At 41.4% G+C, this 15,251-nt stretch overlaps 1 protein-coding gene across 39 annotated transcripts in view; it reads right to left on the bottom strand.

Annotated features, from left to right (window-relative positions):
* Positions 1-15,251, bottom strand: part of LOC110500292 (CUGBP Elav-like family member 2) — a 54,663-nt gene that overhangs the window by 31,694 nt on the left and 7,718 nt on the right. The gene's annotated exons all lie outside the window — the stretch shown is intronic.

Genomic DNA, 15,251 nt, shown 5'->3' with positions numbered 1-15,251 from the left:
AACAAAAAAAATGGAAATCACCTCGAAGTGATTTAATTAAAGAAATCTGTTCAAGTATTCTCGCGAAACAGGTTATCGTACACAAGACGTAAGCTAGATTTGAAATGACTGTTTTAGTCTTTAGGCTTCTTGCGGTCAAATTTGCAGCCCCCCCTCGCCGCTGACCATCCATTTCAGAAAAACAATGAAAAATCTAATAAAAATGATCGGCCCGTGGCTGAATCTAGTTGATCCCTGCCCTACAGTCTCCTAGGTACAGGTAATGCCAACGAGAAGTTATCGTTCACTCACAGTAGAGCACACGTGAGCTTGAGGAAAACGTGTGTGTGTGTGTGTGTGTGTGTGTGTGTGTGTGTACACACACAGTCAGATGAGCAGAGGGACTCCTAGTGGATAGCAAGCTGGCGACACACACCGATTAATTCTAATGGAATAGTAAGCAGAGGGCCCGAGGAAAACAAACAGGGTTAAGATGACTAGGCTAAATTTAAAATGATACAGAGGGTAAGTATACAGACCTTTGGACACGAGCCATCCATCTCTTACACACAGAGCCCAAACGCTCGGCCGACACACCAAGGGACGACCTAAACGACATGCTTACTGACAAGTCCCTTAGCGACTCTTCCTTTGGAAATCCAACTCTCAGAAAACACCCAAATCCAATACTTGTTAACTAATCACTCATTTTAGGGTGGAAAAATAGAGGCACAAACCATCCTACTGGAGTCAACTCATCCAAGCAGCTACACACAGCTACAAAAATATAATATATATATTTTTTTTTAAACACACGACTGGAATTGGAAGCATAAAAAGACGCTTTACAGTCCACAAAGCCATGGGGCGTCTTCACTACACCCGCCAAAAATAATTTTAAAAAAAAATCCTTTTATATTTCCATACATAATGTTTTACCCTCTAAAAACAGAGTTCAGTAAGCAGAGGACTGTTGCCTGTAAACCATCACCATGTCACTCCTCAGGCATTGGTTGAGTTGGCGATGGAACAGGGAGTTCCATACTAGCGTTCCATAGACATAGAATTCTTAGAATGGACATCCCCCGTTCCAAGTCAACCTACTGTGATGGCAGGTTCCATTCTACAAATTATTTTTCTATGCCATCCCCAGCACAGCAGCAGGGGAAACAAGCGCATATTGTTCAGATGCTGGAGAGAACACTTCACAGCTACCCTCTACGATAACAATGGGCCTTTGGTGAGTCAGAAGGACGCTTTGTAATCCTCCCACTTAACGCTACGTCTAACTAAACCAGCGGGCATTGTGTCGTGTGACACCATTATCTAGTAACCAGACAGCTTGACGCCATTTTACCGAGTGACTTGCCTTCTGAACTCATACATGTACAGTGCATTAGGAAAGTACTCAGACCCTTCGACATTGTTACGTTACTGCTTTATTCTAAAATGGATAAAACAATTCTCAGCAATCTACACAATACCCCATAATGACAAAGCAAAAACAGGTTTAGACATTTTTGATAATGTATAAAAATGACATACATGTTATTTACATAAAGTAACAGTGAAATGTTGACGCCTGATTCCAGGGTTTCTTTATTTTTTACAATGTTCTACATTGTAGAATAGTGAAGACATATGGAATCATGTAGTAACCCGACCTCAAACCAATTTTTTTATTTAACTAGACAAGTCAGTTAGATTTCCATTGGGATTTAAGTCTAGGCTTTGGCTGGGTCACTCAAAAGGACATCCACATTCTAATTGTTTAGCCATTCCCAGGTTGCTTTGACTGTATTCTGGGGGTCATTGTCCTGCTGCAATGTAAATCTTCACCCTCATTCTAAGGTCGTTATCAAGGACTTGCCTATATTTGCCTTATGGTATAGTTTCTGCTTTGACATGCACTGTCAACTGTGGGGACCTTTTATATAGACAGACAGAGGTACGTTTCTAAATCATGTTCAAACTATTGAATTGGCAACAGGTGGACACCAATCAAATTGTATTGACATCAAGGATGATCAAAGTGAAATTGGATGCACCCGAGCACAATTTGGAGTGTCATAGCAGATAGTTGTGAATGCTTATGTCAATTAGATCTGCATTTAATTTCATATATTTGCTAAAAATTTCTAAAAAACAAGTTTACCCTTTATCATTATGGGGTATTGTGTGTGGGTGAGAAGAAGAAAAAAAATACATTTGATCCATTTTGAAATCAGTCTAACAAAACGTGGAATAAATCAAGCAGTATGAATACTTGAGGCACTGTAAATGCTAAGTGATTTTTAAAAACATGGGGCTGTCCCCCATTCTGATTGTTTTATAATTCCTTGGAGGAAACTTCGTGATTGGAGGAATTCCTTGGATTCCTTGGAGGAAACTTGAGGGCGCTCACCAAGTAAAGGGGGGGGGAAGAGAAGGGGATATTCCATTTTAGTTTTTTTTTTTAAACAGAAGTCTCCAAAGTATCCAATAAGAAGAAAAAACACGTGCCCTTTTAAGTTGCAAAGCGTTTCGCTACATATGTTGTACCCCAATGATTACGACCCAGACCAGGGAAAGACTTGAGGCCTGGCGGCCCTATGATGTGGCAGGTGACCTGTCCCAAAGACACCCGGGAGCAGCTGACGCCTGGGCTCCAGAGGACTCCAAGGCCCAAGTCTGAAATTAGCATACCTGCTGTTGCTCTTCCCATAAAATAACATGATTTACCGGGACCATATGCCCGGCCGTTTGCTGGGGTCTGACCGCAGAAGCATGTCAGTTCCACTGCTGCTTCACCTTTCTTAGTAGCTCCCATTATAGCGAGACTGTCGCGGAGGCAGCACCATTCACCAATATAAGGCTATATACCCTAGACTACATGTCAACCATCTTCTCAAAAAGGTGTCACCTGGCGTCGTTGGGTTCTGTATGAATCCTAAATTAAATGGAGCGTTCACACCAACCAGTTTAAACTTGGAATACAAGCCTAAGGCTTTTCCTTGGCTTGGTTGGGATTGTTTGATCACTCGACTACCTTAAAAATTCAAAGAATTCTTTAAAATAAATTAAGTTTTACAAATTCATAGGTCCATGCACACCCTGTGATATCATGCAGCGTTGCTTCATGTTTTGGTTCAAGTCATAGTTGTGGTAAAGGGAGTTTGCATAAATAGCCATGTTAACAAGAGGCTCTCCTTCGTAACTGATGCTCCCTTCCCTCAGGAGTCACTTGGCAGTAGGAGACGGCCTCGGACTGGTTAGATCACACAAGCAGAGCATGATGCATCACTTCTCACTCCAGCAAGGCACATGACAAGCGACACAGAAATAGCAGCAGTTGGTTTCTGGTGTGTGTGTGTGTGTGTGTGTGTGTGTGTGTGTTAGCCCCAGCACTACAAGGCTGTAAAACCACAACGATTACATTAAACAACGACACACAGGAAGGGCAGCCTGCACCTCGAGTCACTACAGCAAGGCGCAACACACACATTCTTCAGTCTGACATCTCGTCTGAATTCCATACAAGGTGCTGCAGACTGCTGAAAGGACTGTTGTCCTGGTCTATAATCAGTACATCGGTGCTCCGATGAGGGCCCCATTAAAAGACGTTTTCCTCCCAGCATCAACTCCAATTCTGCCTCAATATGGCCTCATTTTCATTGTTGCATTTCCCCTGATGAAGAAAGATGTGTCCAATCAGACTGCGACTAGAGCCCCATGTTAACAGGCTGCGACTAGAGCCCCATGTTAACAGGCTGCGACTAGAGCCCCATGTTAACAGGCTGTGACTAGAGCCCCATGTTAAAACAACAAGCAGCCAGGGCCTGATGACAAGACCTACCCCCATTAGCTTCTTAACCGGGGTGTCCCTGGTGACCGTGGTTATGGAATGAAATTAAAGAATGAATGGAATGAAATGAATAAGTGAGTGTCCCTGGGTGACTGTGATTAAGGCCGGAGGAGGGGAGGCCAATTAAGAGTTGCGTCAGGGTGTGAATGGGTGCATGATTTTTTTTTAAATGGACACTCAAAATGCCTCGAGAATAAGGATTCAAAGTAAAGTTGGTGTGACAGCAGGGTCAGAGCCTAGATCCAAACTGAATTATGGGATCTAGGCTAGCACCGATGGGTCCTCAGGGGGGAAACTAGCAGCATATTAGAGACCGAAATACACTGAAGTTAGACCCAGGGAAAACAGGGGGTTCCTAGTCTGGTGCTTAGAAAAGCACTCGATATATAAAAAAAAAAAAAAAAGTTAAATAAGATACTGCTGTTAAGACCAGAGTAAACTGCCATTTGATGCCATCCCTTAAGAACAAATTCTTATTTTCAATGCCGGCCTAGGAACAGTGGGTTAACTACCTGTTCAGGGGCAGAACGACAGATTTGTACCTTGTCAGCTCGGGGATTTGAACTTGCAACCTTTCGGGTTACTAGTCCAACTCCCCAATCTCTAGGCTACCCTGCCGCCGGTAATGAAGCATAATTTGCAACTTTCGGGGTAGCTAGCTTTAGATTGGTACCTAGCTAGCATCAATACAACCAGCCTGAAACAATGTCCAGTAGAAACTGCAGTCAATTTCATTATTCTTCGCAATGATTGAGGAATCATTGTAATTATTATTGTTCGCCTATTGAAATTGAACTTCAGTTCATGAATTAGCTAGCCAGCTAACCTTGTTGCCCGAAGCTAACGTTATAAGCAGCCAGCTAGCTATTGAGGCTCGACCGGACCTGGTTGTGAAGCTAGCCAAAATAGTGGACTTTGTGGTTAGCCGTCAAAATAAAAGTATGTAATTGACAGTGATGCAAACATTAATACATTATGCCATACTTTTTTATTTTGAAAGCTAACCGCAAATCCGCTATTGTAGCTAGCTTCAGATAGATGGGTCTGACCACCATTAATCAACTAAGAACATCTTCTAAATTAGGAGTATTTTAGATAATGACACCCAGCTATATAGTTGTTAGCAAAACAATATAATTGGTTTTAGTAGCTATGTTTTTGAGGAAGAACATTGTGTGCATCCATGAGCTAGCCAGCTTTTTTTTTTTAATGACCAGCATTGTAGGTGCGCGAGACAACTTTACCAGCATTATAGCATACGTATTGATGAATTGTTGTAACATATGAAATACAAGTGGCGGTGTAATAATTACTTTAAAAAATTAATGAATGTGTTAAATTATTTGTGACGTGTAGTCATATTCAGGTCCTGATTGGTCAACAAGCTTATTTAACACGTCAAAGACCCAAACGTCGTTCCATAGAAATCCTGGTAGAGAATTAAACTGAACAACGAAACAGCACATTAAGTGAAATAAATAGGTTTGATTATGTTTTACTGGTAATGGGGACATGCGTAAATGGCAACAAAATAACTTTTTGGTGTGTGTGACGTTTATTTAACTAGGCAAGTCTGTTAAGAATATTCTTATTTACAACGGACGATGCTGGGCCAATTGTGTGCCGCCCTATGGGACTCCAAGGAACGTCCCTAATGTGATGCAGCTTGGTTTCGAACCAGGGACTTTAGTGACACCTCTTGCACTGAGATGCAGTGCCTTAGGCTGCTGTGTGTGTGTGTGTGTGTTAACTATTTAACTGTACTAGAATGCTTAAAAGGCCGCTAATATGAAGTGTCAGTATAGTTTTTTTTCTTCCCCGGCAAGGAAAATGTCAGGTATTGGTTAAAAAAAAATGCATCACTAACTGTGCATAAAAATAACTAGCCCTGAGTAGGGTTATTTTTCCTTTTTAAAATCATGCCATTAACTGACTTGCCTAGTAAAAAAAAAGTTTGTTTTTTTTTTTAAATAAAAATTACCAACGCGGTAGCGTAAACACATTGTTCGTGGCCAGTGTTTGCTGACTTTTTTTGTACAGCTTTGACAGTGCTACTATCTTTGACACACAAAGACACCAAACGTTGCTCCATAGTATGCATGTTGTGAAGCTAATAGCAGTGACTATTACTGTGTAACTCCGGTAGGGCAATATCCGAAAAATAGCGAACTTGCTAGTGTGTACCGGCGCTCGGCCAGTCGGCGAAAGCCAACATCACCCACGACGGAGAACGGTTGATTGTCAAGGGCAACGAATTCTATCATTTTGGCTTTAATGGATTTCCCCTTTAAGATAATTTCTGTGAGACAACTCTTTCAAATGACTGCCCGACTTGACTGCTCAATCCACACAGCAGACATTGTGGGCTAGGTTAGGAATGCTGTGTAGCGCAAAATTTTGTGTGGCGTCATTACGTCCTGTACCTACGTTATATAGGTATGCACGGTAGCTTTGACATCCGGGTTTTTAGCGTCGGCGTGAAACTAGACATCAGGACGATACAGTTGGCATTTTTAGTTAATATCGTCAGACTCCGATATGTTCACCGATTTATCCTGCATCCCTAACAGTTGTGCGCTCCTTCCAGCGCTTCTTGAAACTGTCACCAGCTAGATAGCAGCTTTCTGTTCCACTTGGACCACTGTCCAAGAGGGAGAGGTCAACCTGCCTACACACTCCCCTGGTTCCCGAAACCTATCCAGCACAAATGCCTGAAATAGTGAGGGGCTACACCGAGCTGTAAAATTTTTTAAATAAATAAAAAAAGAAGACAAACAGGAAGGGAATGGACTACCTGGGCTTGTCCAATAAGGAATTCTTATTTTCACTTTCCATTGGAAAACATTTCACATTGTGTACACCCAATCATAAACAACTTTGGCCTGGCAGCCGATTCCACTCAACTTCGACAACTGGTCACCTGGTAGATCAAGTTCATGCCATTGCAATCTTCAAGATTTTATTAGCAAGGCTTAACTTCCTATGTCATAACATGCCACTTGTGTGTGCGCCATATGGGATGTTCCAACTTCCATACAAACTGGATTTTTTTATTTACTTTGGCACGGGTCGAATCCAAGACACCTTCCTATCTCAATGTTTTCCATTTCCAATGGATGTAATGTAATGTGAAAGTAGGCTCTATTTCCTGTCCCCGTGCTCTATAGAGTACCAGCTAGGGCCGGGACGACACCACCAACGCCATATTTTTCCCGCCAAAAGTTTTTAAATGAAGCATACAAAACTCAGGAGAGCGGTTTGAAGTCGATGTAGGCCACAGCATACGCAGTTTGATCTAGACCCACATCTTCAGCCAAACTGGTTTTGGACCAGAGTAGACAATTTATTTTATTTAACCTCGATACGGGGTGCATATCCAACATCACACCAGCAGCAGCAGAATACCTGACAAGCCAGAATGGAGCCCTCTCAGACGTCAACATCTGTCTGCACGGCTCCCTTTCTCCCTCTTGAACACACACACTATGAGAACAGCTGGCCACCACCGTCAGCCCCAAGACTCCATGCCAAGGGGCCACACTTTAACAAGATCAACAGACAGCCAGCTCAAAAAAATTGTGTCACATGCTTTGTAAACTTGTGTAGACTAAGAGTAAAATGCTTACGTACAGGCCCTTCCCAACAATGAAGAGATCAGGAAAATATAAATAAAGTAATAAATACAATGAGTAAAGATAATGTGGCTACATACAGTACCAGTCAAAAGTAGTTACCTACTCATTCAAGGGTTTCTTTATTTTTACGTTGTAGAGTAAGTGAAGACATCAAAACTATACAATATCACAGAATCATATACTAACCAATTGTTAAACAAATCTAAATACATTTTATTGTTCAGAGTAGCCACCCTTTGCCTTGACAGCTTTGCACACACTTGGCATTCTGTCAACCAACTTCATGAGGTAGTCACCTGGAATTAGAGGTCGATCGATTATGATTTTTCAACGGCGATAGCGTTTGGAGAATCAAAAACATACCGATTATATAAAGTTTGGAATAATGACCATTAAAAACACTGAATGAACACTTTTAACTTAATAAAATACATAAATAAAATCTATTCGGTCTCAAATAAATAATGAAACATGCTCAATTTGGTTGAAATGCAAAAATCGGTGTTGGAGAAGAAAGTAAAAGCGCAATATGTGCCATGTAAAAAACAAAAGCTAACGTTTAAGTTCCTTCCTCAGAACATGAGAACATATGAAAGCTGGTGGTTCAATACTCCCAGTTAAGAAGTTTTAGGTTATAGTTATTATAGGAATTATGACGCAGCGACTATTTCTCTATACCATTTGTATTTCATAGACCTTTGACTATTGGATGTTCTAATAGGCACTTTAGTATTGCCAGCCTAATCTCTGGAGTTGAAAGGCTTGAAGTCATAAACAGAGATATGATTCAAACATTGGTAAGAGCTGCTGGCAACGCAGTAAAGTTTGAATGAATGCTTATGAGCCTGACTGCTCAGACTGCTCTATCAAATCATACACTTAACTATAATAAATTCAGAAATCCAAGCCTTTGGCCATTAATATGGTCAAATCCGGAAACTATCATCGAAAACAAAACGTTTCTTCTTTCAGTGAAATACAGAACCGTTCTGTATTTTAATCAAACGGGTGGCAGCCCTAAGTCTAAATATTGCTGTTACATTGCACAACCTTCAATGTTGTCATAATTATGTCAAATTCTGGCAAATTAGTTCGCAACGAGCCAGGCAAACCAAACTGCTGCATATACCCTGACTCCGTGTGCAATGAACGCAAGAGAAGTGACACAATTTCCTTAAATAATATTGCCTGCTAACATGAATTTCTTTTAATTAAATATGCAGGTTTAAAAATATATACTTTGTGTATTGATTTTAAGAAAGTCATTGTTTGTTTATGGTTAGGTACATCCGTGCAACAATTGTGCTTTTTTCGTGAATGTGCTTTGGTTAAAACATCGCCCGCTTGGCAAAGTAGGCTGTAATTCGATGATAAATTAAATGATAATAAATGATAATGAGTATATGCAAAGCAGGACAAGCTAGTTAACTTCTTGTGGCTGGGGGCAGTATTGAGTAGCTTGGATGAATAAGGATCCCAGAGTAAACTTCCTGCTACTCAGGCCCAGAAGCTAAGCTGTGCATATTATTAGTAGATTCGGACAGAAAACACTCTGAAGTTTCTAAAACTGTTTGGATGACGTCTGAGTATAACAGAACTCATATGGCAGGCAAAAACATGAGAAATCCAACCAGGAAGTGGGAAATCTGGGGTTGGTGGGTTTTCAAGTCTTTGCCTATCCAATATACAGCGTCTATGGGGTCATATTGCTTCCACTGGATGTCAACAGTCTTTAGAACCTTGTTTGAGGCTTCTACGGTAAAGGAGGAGAGAATAAGAGCTGATTGAGTAAGATGTCTGGCAGAATGCCATGAGCTCAGTCTCGCGCGAACCCGTGAGAGTTAGCTGCGTTCCTTTTCCTTTCTAAAGACAAAGGAATTGTCCGGTTGAAACATTATAGAATATTTATGTTAAAAGCATCCTAAAGATTGATTCTATACAATCTATCGTTTGACATGTTTCTACGAACTGTAATGGATTTTTCTTTGTGTCTGGCCTGCGCTTCGTGAATTTGTGAACTAAAAGCGAACAAAAAGGAGGTATTTGGACATAAATGGACTTCATCGAACAAAACAAACATTTATTTATTCTGATGAAGATCAAAGTGAATCTTTATACTGCTATTTCTGACTTCTGTTGACTCCACAACATGGCGGGTATCTGTGTTTTGGTCTCTGAGTCCTGTGCTCAGATTATTGCATGGTGTGCTTTCTCCATAAAGCTTTTTTGAAATCTGACACAGCGGTTGCATTAAGGAGAAGTTCATCAATGTTTATGAGTATTTCTGTAAATTGATGTGGCTCTCTGCAAAAATCACCGGATGTTTTGGAAGCAAAACATTACTGAACGTAACGCGCCAATGTAAACTGAGATTTTTGGATATAAATATGAACTTTATCAAACAAAACATACATGTATTGTGTAACATGAAGTCCTATGAGTGTTATCTGATGGAGAGCAAAGGTTAGTGATTCATTTTATCGCTATTTCTGCTTTTTGTGACTCCTCTCTTTGGCCTGAAAAATGGCTGTGTTTTGCTAAGACTAGGTGCTGACCTAACATAATCGGATGGTACGCTTTCGTCGTAAAGCCTTTTTGAAATCAGACACTGTGGTGGGATTAACATCAAGTTTCTTTAAAAATTGTGTAAAATACTTGTATATGTTTAAGGAATTTTAATTATGAAATTTCTGTAGTTTGAATTTGGCGCCCTGCACTTTCACTGGCTGTTGTCATATCGATCCTGTTAACGGGATCTCAGCCGTAAGAAATTAACCTAGTAATATTGTTTTTTTGTAAGGTAAGTTTAATGCTAGCTAACACCCAACAAAAATATAAATGCAACATGTAAAGTTTTGGGACCATGTTTCATGAACTGAAATCAAATATACATTTTTCATTCGCACAAAAAGCTTATTTCTCTCAAATTTTGTTTACAAATCTGCTAGTGAGCATTTCTCCTTTGCCAAGATATTCCATCCACCTGACAGGCGTGGCATATCAAGAGGCTGATTAAACAGCATGGTCATTACACAGGTGCACCTTGTGCAGGGGACAATAAAAGGCCACTAAAATGTGCAGTTTTGTCAGAACAAAATGCCACAGATGTTTCAAATTGAGGGAGTGTGCAATTGGCATTTTGACTGAAGGGATATTCACCGGAGCTGTTGCTGTTACATTATTCATCTCATATGTATACTGTACTCTATATCATCTACTGCATCTTTATGTAATACATGTATCACTAGCCACTTTCAACTATGCCACTTTGTTTACATACTCATCTCATATGTATACTGTACTCGATACCATCTACTGTATCTTGCCTATGCCGCTCTGTACCATCACTCATTCATATATCTTTATGTACATATTCTTTATCCCCTTACACTTGTGTGTATAAGGTAGTAGTTTTGGAATTGTTAGCTAGATTACTTGTTGGTTATTACTGCATTGTCGGAACTAGAAGCACAAGCATTTCGCTACACTCGCATTAACATCTGCTAACCATGTGTATGTGACAAATAAAATTTGATTTGGATAATTTTATGTTAATTTCTCAATCATAAGCCGCCTATGTCGTTTTAGACTCCAATTGGACTGAACTCCAGACCATGTGACCACGCCAGCCCAGGACCTCTACGCTGTGCCACCGGAGACTCTGGGTTCACGCCCAGGCTCTGTCGTAACCGGCCGCGACGGGTTGGATTGCGCTGTGTTAAGCAGCAGTGCGGCTTGGTTGGGTATCGGAGGACGCATGACTTTCAACCTTCGTCTCTCCCGAGCCCGTACGGGAGTTGTAGCGATGAGACAAGATAGTAGTTACTAAAACAATTGGATACCACGAAATTGGAGAGAAAAGGGGGTAAAACTTGTTTAATTGGTACTGCTTGCCGTGTGGTAACAGAGAGAACCGGCTGACTTTGTTGGCTGGAACCTAGGGCAGTCCCCAGAAAAAAACAAATCTTTGTTTGACCAATCTACAGGTAGAAATTTTACCATGTGTATTTTTCCATTATTAGGACACAGACTATGTTTTAAAGAAATCAACTATATGTAGGCTACTGGGCTTGTCTGACACTAAGCACACTGTGATTAAATAATTAAGACAACTCAAGAGGGAGCTAGAGATCAAGATAGCCTTGTTAACTCGAAATGACACAACGACAAGGTTCCCGTTTAACAAAGTTTACTGTACCCACAAAGTTTACTATACCATTTGAACACCCTCAAAGGTTGCCATTACACTCAAGGCCAGGTCCATCAACCAACGAACTTCATGCGCATGCGCACTCTTGACTAAGTGATAGCCCCGTAATAACAGAAATATTGTGATACTTAAAACATGAACTTAACAAGCCTAACAAGCAGGGGGGAAAAAAACTGTTCCCGAATCTCCTCCCGCTGCTACTGGCTTTCGCAGAATCTGCCAGTAATACACCAGGGGTCCGCAACCATTTCCATTTGGAGTGCCAATTTGTGTCACCGTTTTTACCAATCTGCGTGCCAGTTATGAGCTTCATCCAAATTAAAATCATACAAATCTAAAAGTAACTTCTATTGCCATCACCAAACATGTAAAGAATTGCCTACATAAAGCCAACAAATAACACTGCAGCTGGAAAAAATCTGGATTAAAAAAATAAGTCACATTGGCTACTCATGGCTCGTCTACAAGGAACTTGAAACATTGTATCAACAATCAACTTCATCCAGCCAGAAGCTTGCACTTGCAACATTATATATTTTTTTTAAGTTTCCCCTTAGGCCTATTTTGGGAAGTTTCAGCTGATTCAGCACATTACTTTTTTCCCCCCTTCACACTGAGTGGTTACTGAAAAGGAGAAGGCTGGAATTATTTTTTTCCAAATAGGAAATTGAGGAAATATTTTCAATGGACGTAAAAACAGACTTGGTTTGGTTTGAGAAGCTTTTTGAGAAGTTTGAGAAGCTACACAGCTCATGAGTGGTGGTGAGTCAAGACAATCAGAAATACTATCAGATCCCCAAATGGGCACATTAATAAGTCAACATTTGCGCACAGGCCAGGTAGCCTAGGCCCACTTCTATGTATAGGTCAGGCCAACATCCTTACTCAACATTGACAGGAATGCTCCAAACACAATAAATTGACAACTCGTAAATAGAACAAGTGTAGCCTAGGTTGTGCGCTCTGCAAACAAAGTGTCCACTAAGACAACGAAAACTGTAAAAAAAAGACTACAAATATGAATGCATTAACAGATATTACAGTAAACAAACAAATTGTAGATTCAAAATTATGGGAATCAACAGTAAATGTACTACTGGTGATGCTGTTGTGCCATCCACAATGGATTAGGCCACTGAGACAGGCGTCAATCAAGACGCGTTAAAAACACTGGCCCAACAAAATTGGTAGAGTCGACTAAATAGAGTCAGCCCTACATCAAATGAAATTTGATTTGTCACATACACATTTAGCAGATGTTATTACGGGTGCAGCGAAAAGCTTGCGTTTCTAGCTCCAACAGTGCAGTAATATCTAGCAATAGACAAATCTAAAGTAAAGGAATTAAGAAATACAAATATTAGGGCCCTCTCCTGACACCGCCTTGGTATAGACTTCCTGGATAGCAGGGAGCTTGGCGATGGACTGGGCCCCTGTAGCGCGGTCAGATGCCAAGCAGTTGCCATTCCAAGCAGTGAAGCGGTCAATCAAGTTGCTCTCAAAATGGTGCAACTGAAGAAAAAAAAAATGTGAGGATCTGAGGGCCCTTGTCAAATCTTTTCTGCCTCTGGGAGGAGAAAGAGGCATCATCATATCCTCTTCCCGACTGTCATAGTGATGTGGACAAGAGCCTCGACCCAATCCACCACAGCCCCGTTGATGTGAATGGGGGCATGCTCGGGCCTGCATTTCCTGTAGTCCCCGATCAGCTCATTTTTGTCTTGCTGAAGTTGAGGGAGAGGTTGTCCAGGCACCACACTGCCAGGTATCTGATACCCTCCCTATAAGCTGTCTCATCATCGTAGGTGATCAGGCCTACCAACGTCGTGTCGTCAGAAAACGTAAAGTTGGGAGTCGGCCGCAGCAACACAGTCGTGAGTGACCAGGGAGCACTGGAGGGGGACTAACCACACAACCTTGAGGGGCCCCCGGGGTGTTGAGGGTCAGCATGGCAGATGTGTTGACTTCCCTCACCACCAAGGGGCAGCACGTCAGGAAGTCAAGGATCCAGTTGCAGCATTGTCACATAGGTGGTCCTCTTGTCCGGGTGGGAGATGCGCAATAGTCATATAGACAGGTTCCTTTGGCGTTTTTGGTATGGTCTAGAATGGAGCTGCAATGAATAGCTGCAGTTTTACGGGTTCCTGGACAATTCTGCAATTTGTGTGTGTTTATATGTGCCGATAAACTTTAGTGCAATGTGTAATGTTTCCACCATCTTTTCCTATGACTGAAAAAAAGGCTTCTGAACATCAGAACAGCGACCACTAACCTGGATTTGGATGAGGAGTCTACTTCAACGTTTAGGCGGTGCAGGACATACTGCTCACCCCAGACAAGGCCCCAATTCCAGAGACTCTGAAGGGTCTGCTTAAGAGGCCAACGTGCGGGCACCCTGACGAAAATACTACTATTGTATCAACGGGACCCGAAGAAATAGAATATCCTATGTTCCTCTGAGTCACGGCTGAACAGGGACAATATACATCTAGCTGTTTCTTATGCATCTTCAAGACCATATGACAGCGTCAAGAAAGGGGGCAAGGGTGTGTCTTTGTTAACAACTGGTGCTCGATCTCTAATATTAAAAGGGAGGTTCAATGTTCTACTCGCCTGATGTCAATACCTCATGACAAGCTGTAGACCATACTACTAACCATGAGAGTTTATGTATACTTTTCATATCAGTCAATTTAAAAATCAGTCTGAGTCCACAACAATGGGATCACAGCACCATCAAATGTAGCTTAGCCCAGATAACACACTGTGTGTTCCAAATGCCACCCTATTCCTTATAGAGCGCACTACTTTTGGACCAGGACCCATAGTAGTGCACTATATAGGGAAAATGGCACCATTTGGGATGCTTCCCATATCAGTATTCGCTGCCAAAGGATCACACTTAAACCCAGATATTCACCATCTATCTCAATGTCCTTTATCAGAAGCTCAATCAAATCACAGAACACAGATGAGTTGGGTTGAGATTGCATCACCTGTGTGTGGGTCCAAAACCAAAAGATGAGATTCCTTTCATTTCTATTGTCCCAGACCACTGCTCTGCTAGGCTTTAGACCCACAATCATGCAAGTGCCAGATAACCATGATGACCTTTTACCTCACTTATTAATCATCCCTTGTTTAGGTCAACAGATGTGTGCTGGACAGGTTAGAGGTCGAAAGAGTTCCCATGAGGATTATGACAAACCTATTTGTAGTAGATACAAAAACAAAAATGGATTCCCTCTCTCGCTTAATGCTTCCAGTGTGTTCTCGTCTAGCAGGAAATCACATGCTATTTGTCATTCACCATGTTTTACTGCAAATCCATTTATCGGCCCAATGATCAATATCGGGCTACGGGGGCTGCTGTAAACATGTTTAAGTATGTAGCTAGCTATGTAGCTAAATAGGTTATGTTTCATGAACGTTACAGGGCCAAGCCCATTTCTAGAGCTTGCTAGGGGAGGGGGATTTCAGAGTGTACTCTCCCTCAGCAACGCACAGCCTTGAGCTGTGTACCCTTTATATGGCTGAGAGTTGAAATCCAGTCATGGTAAGCCGAATTAGCCTCCCGGGCATT

Source organism: Oncorhynchus mykiss, chromosome 2 (genome assembly GCF_057628025.1).
Source record: "Oncorhynchus mykiss isolate SJ-2025 chromosome 2, ASM5762802v1, whole genome shotgun sequence".
Lineage (NCBI taxonomy): Eukaryota > Metazoa > Chordata > Actinopteri > Salmoniformes > Salmonidae > Oncorhynchus > Oncorhynchus mykiss.
The sequence above is the reverse complement of the archived record's forward strand: the minus strand, read 5'-3'. Positions and strand labels throughout refer to the sequence as shown.